Here is a 6,437-nt window from a genome sequence, read left to right as displayed (position 1 = left end):
TTGGCTGATTCAGCAGGAGGTTTCATTCATTTTCTGCCCACCTCCCAAGTGCCTCTGGATTTCCATCTGGCCAGAGGGAAGCAGCTAAATGGGGCATTTTCCGCTGACCTCCTGAGTTGATATCCAGCATCACTATTTATAAAAAGACTTAGGGGCCCTTTTACTAAGCTATATTAAGCATTTAGCACAGGGGTGTTCAAGCTCCCCTCTGGACATCTCCACCATATATACAATCCCTTTCCCCAGTCATAATCTCCATTCTCCCCCAAAGTCCCACAACCCCAGACAGACCCCTGTCCCTGGGCATAAGCATTTCTTCCATAGCTTGACTCTACCCTTCCCCAACACACCTCTCTGACACCCCCAAAAGGTGGTTGCAACTGGTAATTTGTGTGGGCTTCTATGCACCTGCCTGAAACTGTGCTGGGATCCAAAATGGCACTGATAATCCCTTCACTAGAGGGCCATCCTTTCATATAATGGTTTTTTTTTTTTTTTAATCTGGGGTGAGGTATGGGATTTTAAGCAGATCAGCTCAGTGAGGCAGTGGGATAGACTTTGAACAGGGTTATCAGATCAGGAGTATTTGAGGGGATGTGCCTAATTGAGGAGCTTTATAGGTCTGAACCTTCATTCTGTACTTGAACCTCTCCTGTTCCTGTGATTTGAGGACACAGGAGATATAATTTCTGTTAGTGACAGGTACAGAGATAAGCTGTTGCAGAGTATTTTTAGAAAAAGATTTTTCAAGCCCCTTATATATTCTTTTGAATTTTATCAAGTGTAAAGGTGTCGGGTCACCATGTGACCACTGCCAAACTCATTGTTTTATGGTGTCTTTTAGGGTTTCAACACTTTCAGATAGTAATTTTGGTTGACAGTTTGTCCTTGTGGCAGAAATTCATAGTGAACAACGCCTCAACTGTAAAAAAACAAAAAAAACTAAAATCCCTGTTAATATCACTTTGACATTTGACCAAACTTGCCGAGCTTTTTTCAGTCTTGGTGATATTTTGGTTCTTCATTGAGACGATTGAGCTTTGGTTTCCACGTCATAACCGTAGACCCATGTCTCATCACCAGTTATCACTCATCAAGAAGTTTTTTGTCTTCATTTGCCTGCTCAAGAAGATTCTGACAGATCATGACGTAGTTGTTCTTCTGGTTGTTGGTCATCAACTGTGGAACAAACTTTGCCGCAATGCAAGACATGCTGTGGCATGAACCAAAGGAGATGCTGCATCCTCTGCCAATTCTCTAACAGTTAATCACCAATTAGCATGCACAAGAACCCTCACTTGATTAACATGATCATCATCAGCTGATGTTTTATGGTTTTCCAGTTCGGGGAATCATCTTCCACCGATTCACGACCACTTTTGAAGTGTGACTACCATTCAAAACACCTTCCACGACTCATGACATGTTCCCCATAAGCCACTTTCAACATTTCATAAGTTTCTGTAGCAGTCCTACCCAAATTTAAAACAGAACTTCATTCTGTAGTGCTGCTCATTGAGGTCGCACATGATGAAAAAATAGCCAATCACAAAAACACACTTTCACAGAGAAAAAAACAGATATCAACAAATGGAAAAAAAGGAGGTTTCTTGTGAGGTTGCAACCTACTCAACGCCACCTAGTACATCTCAAAAGAACTTCCCATTGGCGCACAATTCAAACTGTTCTGGAACTTTTTGAACAGACCTTGTACATCCCTGCCATTTTCTACTTTTTGCCCAGCTATCCTCAGTTTTATTCCTTTATCTCCTTATCCTTTACCTTTCCCAGTCCTTGTATCCTTCTTTCAGGCCCCATCCCTGTCTTTTTTTTTTTAATTCCATTCTTTTCACCCTCCATCTCCCCTTTCCTTACTCTTCTAATGCTCTGTTTCCCCTACTGTCTCTTATGCCTTCTTCTTCATAATGTCTGTCTTTCCCAAACCTGGCTCCAGGATCTAGGAGCCAGGGTATGTGTTGAGTTAGCAATCCAGGGCAAAAGCTTTCTGTATTTACGGCCCACCCACTTTGTGTGGGGACATGCCATCAGCTCAACCCGTCTCCTTCCCAACATTGAATCAAGGGGGTGGCTACTTGAATGCAGGGGAGGGGAAACTGCTGATGATATCTGGATGTACATAAGCAATAGTGTGAATCCTGTGAGCTGCACTGTTTGTTCCCATGGCTTTGCTTCCTCACTCTATTTATTATACACTGGGAAGCTCTATAGGAGAGAAAGTGGAGCAAGCTAATGTCAGGTCATAGATACAGCAGAGGCTTGCTTCTCCAGTGCTAGGATTTTGCTGCTGCAGAGAATCTGGGAGACAGGAGGGAAACAGACAGCTTTTAAGTCTTCCAGAATATTTGGGGAATTTGGGCAGACTGCAGTTCAGCATGAGTGTGTTGACTTTTAAAAGCAAAATATGGTTTTTGTATCCTTTGAAATGGCAAGGTTGTCACAGACATCTTACAGAATGGCTCAGAAAATAGATTCATATCTAAAGAAAGAATGCCAATTATAGCAGATCCTGCCAAATATGTCAGTTTACTAAGGTGTAGCCATGTTAGTCTGGTGTAACAAAATCTGACAGAGGCAAAGTCGAGTAAATTGGTTAGTCTATAAGGTGCTATCTGCCTCTGCCAGTTTTATAGATCAGTAGTGTATTTAAGCGGTAATTACATTTCCATAGGTATGCAAACTTTTTGGTTGACTATGGTAACTGAGATCTCAGACAGTCCCATTCATACTAGAAACATGTTAATACCAGTAAAGTAGTACCTTATAATAACTTTTGATTGGGTGTTAGCGTTTCCTCTTGTTAATGATGGCAGAAAGCTAAGGCATTCACTGTTGTTTTCTCCTGGTCATTAATCATTGCTTACCATTATAAGATCTTTGATCAAGTTATGGTAGATGCCTCCTGTACAACTGATTGACCATCTGTGAGAGAGGGAATTATTTATATTGAGGAGCATTTAAAGAGCAAATCTATAACTTGACACCTACAGTTTTATGTGTCAGAGGCACCAAAAGTGGTAGTTAAACACTTAAGCGTAGTAGGTGCTATTCTATAAGGTTGTGCCTAAGTGCTATTGTGCTTTGGGGGGGGGGGACTCCAACTTAATTGCATCCGGGGGCTGAAACACGGACCGTGTTTGGTCATTGACTGAATCCCTTCAATATAAGGCCATTACATTCATAGGACTTTTTATTCATGTGCTTATATTCGGGTTCTATTCTGCCCTTAGGCACAGACCATTTACACCTGATGCCACTCCTAAATTTAGGCACAAATTAGGTTTTCACTAGGGGGTCATCCTTTCATATAATGGTTTTTTTGAATCTGGGGCGGGGTATGGAGCATGACATCATGGAGCACAGATTCCGTGACAGAATTGTGCTCAACTTGTGGCATAGGTGTTCCTAAATGGAGGCGCCCCATTATTTTTATGGAGGATTGAGAAGGTAAAGCAGTTGTATTCTGTACTGCTTTTGACTGGTTATATTCTCCAACATTAAGGAATGGAAAAGCAGTCTGGGTTCTTTCTTTTTAGTCTGGAAACTCTACTGCATTTTACATTTACAAGTTGTCTTTTCTTTGTAAGTTACTTGAGAACAAAATGCAGGTAATAATACATTAGGCTTTTCTATGAGATTTCAGGAACTAATGAGAAAAATGGTATTCAGTGGTCTCAACTTGTCTTAAAATCAGAGACATTTAACTTAAGAATTGCCATACCGGGACAGACTGAAGGTCCATCAAGCCCAACATCCTGTTTTCAACAGAGGCCAACTCAGATCCCAAGTACCTAGCTAGATCCCAAGTAGTAAAACAGATTTTATGCTGCTTATCCCAAGACTAAGCAGTGGATTTCCCCAGACCATCTCAATAATTACCTATGGACTTCTCTTTTAGGAAATTATCTGAACCTTTTTTGAACCTTTTTTAAACCCTGCTGACTAATTTCATCACATTCTCTGACAATGAATTCCAGAATTTAATTAGGTTGTGTGAAGCAATATTTTCTCTAGTTTGATTTAAATCTATTACTTACTAGCTTCATCACATGCCCCCTAGTCCTAGTAGTTTTTGAAAGATTAAACAAGAAATTCATATCTACCCTTTCCACTCCACTCAGTATTTTATAGACCTCTATCATATCACCCCTTAGCCGTCTCTTCTCCAAGCTGAAAATCCCTAGCCATTTTAGCTTTTCTTCCTAAGGAAATCATCCCATCCCTTTTATCATGTTTGTCTTCCTTTTCTGTACCTTTTCTAATTCCACTACATCTTTTTTTGAGATACAGCGACCAGAATTGCACACAGCATTCAATGTGTGGCTGTACCATTGAGTGATACAATGTACCAGACTCCGTGATGTCACCCACATGTAAGAATATCTTCCTGCTGTCCTCGGATAACACCTATTACAGGTAAATATCTGTGCTTTTCTTGAAGATTGTGCTTTATGATTAAAAGACTGAAAAGTCTCGAGACCACCTGTACCACCATACACCAGTACCTTCCTCCCTGTCAGCTCACGGGACCCTTAGTTCAGTAAAAATGCTAAGAAGCCGACTGTTATTGAGTGAGAGTACCCAAGAAAGGGACTTGGGGGTAATAGTGGACAGGACAATGAAGCCATCGGTACAATGCGCAGCGGCTGCTAAGAAAGCAAATAGAATGCTAGGAATAATCAAGTAGGGTATTACAAGCAGAACGAAAGAAGTTATCCTGCCGTTGTATTCGGATGATGGTGCGCCTGCATCTGGAGTACTGCGTCCAATATTGGTCGCCGTACCTAAAGAAGGATATGGCGATACTTGAGAGGGTTCAGAAGAGAGCGACACATTTGATAAAAGGTATGGAAAACCTTTCATACGCTGAAAGATTAGAGAGACTGGGGCTTTTTTCGCTGGAGAAGCGGAGACTTAAGAGGGGATATAATAGAGACTTACAAAATAATGAAAAGCATAGAGAAAGTGGAGAGGGATAGATTCTTCGAACTTTCGACAACTACAAGAACGAGAGGGCACATTCAGAACCAATGCTAGGAAGTTCTTTTTCACCCAACGGGTGGTGGACACTTGGAACACACTTCCAGAGGGAGTGATAAGACAGGGTACGGTATTGGAGTTCAAGAAGGGATTGGACAATTTTCTGAAGGAAAAGGGGATAGAAGGGTATAGATAGAAGGCTAGTATACAAGTCCTGGACCTGATGGGCTGCCGCATGAGCGGACTGCTGGGCATGATGGACCTCAGGTCTGACCCAGCAGAGGCACAGCTTAAATTCTTATGCTCTTAAGGGAGGAGGGAGAGTTGTGAGAATATCTGCCTGTTGTCCTCGGATAATACCTGTTACAGGTAAGTAACTGTGCTTTATCCTAGGGCAAGCAGGAACATGGGGTCTCTTTGAGAGAGGAAGAGACAATGGTTACCGAGGATGGGTAGACTAGATGGCCCATTTGGCCTTTATCTGCCATCATGTTTCTATGTTTCTGTATTCTCATATGGGAGACTCCCTTGCTGTTAGAATCATGATTGTGATCCTGACAAAATCAAAAGGATTGGAGGGAAGTTAGCATCTAAATGGAAAATAAATTCTGTTGAATTGCTTGGCCGAACTTGCTATCCCTTCTGAATGATTTGCCAAACAATAGTGGGATGTGAATGTATGAATTGAGGACAAGGGGGCTGCTTTATAGATGTCCTCAATGGAAGTGGAATGTAGATAGGCTACTGAAGTTGCCATTGTTCTTAATTTATGTGCAGTGATACGGCTTTCAGCGACAGCCCAGTCTGTACATAGCAAAAGGAGACACAATCTTCCAGCCATGTAGAGATGGTTTTCTTGGTTATAGGATCTCCAAGTCTGTTAGGATCGAATGAGAGGAACAGCTGAGTGAAACATAGAAATATGATGGCAGATAAAGGCCAAATGGCCCATCCAGTCTGCCCATCCATAGTAACTATTATCTCTTCCTCTCTCTAAGAGATACCATGTGCCTATCCCACGCTTTCATGAATTCGGACACAATCTTTGTCTCAACCACCACTTCCGGGAGACTGTTCCATGCATCTATCAACTTTTCTGTAAAAAAAGTATTTCCTTAGATTACTCCTGAGCCTATGACCTCTTAACGTCATCCTATGCCCTCTCATTTCAGAGCTTCCTTTCAAATGAAAGAGACTCGACTCGTGCATGTATGCCACGTAAGTATTTAAATGCACAGTGATGGGATATGTCCCCATTTTGAAAGATTGCATTTTGAAAAATAGTGGAGTTGTTTGCCCATGATACAGAATAAGAACGGCTGAAAAACTCATTGGGTTGCCGTCTGCATATTAACCAAGTTGAGGCTTTTTCTCCACTGTAATGAAATGGTTTTTCAGTGAGCATTTCCACCACTCGGCTAATAACATCTTTTGATTGA

The 6,437-nt window shown here is 41.6% G+C and overlaps 1 non-coding gene across 1 annotated transcript; it reads left to right on the top strand.

Moving 5' to 3' along the window:
* The first annotated feature begins 3,450 nt into the window (after window positions 1-3,450).
* On the top strand, window positions 3,451-3,583 carry LOC117352852. Its single transcript, XR_004537903.1, has one exon. It is a non-coding gene; the product is annotated as a small nucleolar RNA SNORA47 (small nucleolar RNA).
* The last annotated feature ends 2,854 nt before the right edge of the window (window positions 3,584-6,437 follow it).

Source organism: Geotrypetes seraphini, chromosome 1 (assembly GCF_902459505.1).
Source record: "Geotrypetes seraphini chromosome 1, aGeoSer1.1, whole genome shotgun sequence".
NCBI classification, from domain to species: Eukaryota; Metazoa; Chordata; class Amphibia; order Gymnophiona; family Dermophiidae; genus Geotrypetes; species Geotrypetes seraphini.
Note: the sequence above shows the minus strand (reverse complement) of the source record. Positions and strands in the feature narration are given on the sequence as shown.